This window comes from Rhodnius prolixus, unplaced genomic scaffold (genome assembly GCF_049639745.1).
Source record: "Rhodnius prolixus isolate KJV_2025 unplaced genomic scaffold, Rpr scaffold_3, whole genome shotgun sequence".
Classification (NCBI taxonomy): domain Eukaryota; kingdom Metazoa; phylum Arthropoda; class Insecta; order Hemiptera; family Reduviidae; genus Rhodnius; species Rhodnius prolixus.
In genome coordinates, this window is record NW_027411603.1 from 28,699,897 (window position 1) to 28,702,396 (window position 2,500).

Sequence of the window (2,500 nt, forward strand, 5' to 3'; positions counted from 1 at the left end):
CGATGTAATCTTAATCACACCGTCTTATTTCCCAAGTGGAGTTGGGCAATCGCTAATAAAAATGTCAGTACGTGAGAGAGGTAGACATATTGGTTATACCAATGTGCGCAAACTGATAACAACCAGCACCGCCAAGGTTAGTTGTGCAAGAATTGTTTGCTCTCTGGTTCTTTACTTAAGAGTGACTTTCTGCGAATAAAGCCTTTAGCCACTTCTACTTTACATGGAAATTGTTGCTCACCTCAGTTCCAGGAGTTTGTATTACAAAATAATGGCCATCTTTTATCTGCACTTAACTGCAATGGTAAGCAGAATGAACTAACACTGAGAGTTTTATTGTTCAATGAATGTGCATAATCGTTTCTTATTTTTGCAAAGTAATCTTCTGTACTATGCGTTGTTTTTGAGAGTTTGGTATTTCAAAATATTAGCATATTTTGGTTAATGCTGTGTTAGATATTGGACGAATACTCTTACAGGGATCTTTTTAAGGTGTAGCGTAGAACTTCGATCCTGTGTAACAATTATCCAGGCCAGGAGTGTTGCCAAAGCTTCCAAAATCTACAGAATCCATTCTTTCTAGTAAAAAAAAAAAAAAACCTCCATCTTATCACTAATGCTTCCTTATTTAACACTGCCTTGAACGAGATCTTATTGTTTTTAAGAGTCCGAAGCTGTAAGCTCCCGCTATACCAAGTTCCGTGTCTCAGATTCCTCTAGTTTTCCAGCTTACTTACTGCAAAGCCAGGAAATCCTCCAAGCCGGTTGAAGTGCCGGTAGCAACGTGATGAATCTTAATGAAGTAAATACTAGTGCATTTACAACTAGAGGGAAGCTGCACAGGCAAGAGGCGCCTGGCGGGCCCATCTTGAGAAGGCTAAGACTGCAAGAATTGTAGCGCCATTAAGAAGAGGATGAAATAGAAATGCCAGTGTATAGTAGTGAAATGCTCTTCTTTGGGCGAATTCTCTCCAAATGCTATTCATGTACCATTTATATCTATCATGTTGTAATCAGCTTCACTTGGTGCAGAAATGTACTACAGTATACAAAATAACAGTAATAATAACTCGTAGAACCGTCTGCTATGGATTGTTTGTTTACGCTGAATTTCATTCTAAGGATTTAATTTATTTGTTTAAGGAATTGATGGTTTTGGTCAAATTAAGAAATAGTCCCATTCCCAAGTTAAAAGACATCATGGTTCAAGAAAGTAAATGTTAAAGATAAATTTACATCTAAATTCAGCGTTGGCTCAGAAGAAGTTTTTGAAATATACTAAATTACTGTTCACATTAAATTTGAATGATATTAAGTTGATAACTATTATTATGTATAATAAGTATTGCGTAATCATTATTTACTTTTAATAATTACACGAAACTTAGTCACTATTAGTAGTTGCTTAACTATTATTAAAATTTACTACAAAAAAGAATACAAATTATTGCCAGATAATGTTAAAAAGTTAAATTTAGCTGGGCCTGCAGTGCTGACAACAAGCAGGTTTTTCTTTTTATAGTAGAATCATATAACTAACTAAATATTGCACAATGGTTACAAATCTTCTTCATTAGTCCTACTCCGTTTTGGTTTGGAATATTCTCTTTAAATGCATTATAAAATAGTATAACATTTCTCTATGGGAGGTTAATAATTAATGGACTGCCTTCTAAAATTTATTTAAGCTTTAGCTGATGTTGAATGTGCCAGATAACAACAGTTACAAGCATTAACAGATGTATTCATCGTAAGTTGCAAATGCAATTGTCCGCTATAATCAGCTAAATAACTTGGTAAGAAACAGCTTTGTCATGTTCTTTGATCAGAAATAATAGTAATTTATTATCTGCTTTTCTTATTATCTTTCGGTGGTGAATTATAGGTTACTGCTATTAAAGGGGGTTGAGACATGCAATTTTAATCGGCATTTACATGCAACTTTAATGCGCGGAACGAGGTTAAATCGAAATGATAATGCAAAACGTAGTTGGAGAGATCCCTAGATCAAGAGAAATAAAAAGGTTTCGTCCATCTACTACACCCACTTAGGGTCAACATAATTTAGTCTCTGTTAGTTGCGGTGGGCTACATCATCTACCATATGATTGAATCGTAGCCAAAATCTTAAGCGAGACAACAGTTTCTATCATAACTGGTATTCCGCAGCTGGAGAGTACAAGTGTCCTTGATTCTTAAGCTAAGTACTCAACCAAACTCAATAGCTTCCTTCCATGGCTGTTTCCAATATTTTTAGCATCGACTTGGCTACTTCGTCACCATTATCCTCTCATTCATCTTCAGCTCATTTCCCTTATGCTCTTAGTAACTTCGTTTGCGTACCCCTAGTTATCTTCACGGAAGAATCTCTCCTCGCTTTCCTCCGTTTTCATCTTTATTAAAAGTAAAAAAGTAAAGTAAAGTAATCGCCTATTTTTTCAGGCGGGGCTTAACGTCCAACTACCAATTAGGTGTCGTGGACGGAGGCGTCTAGCAAACA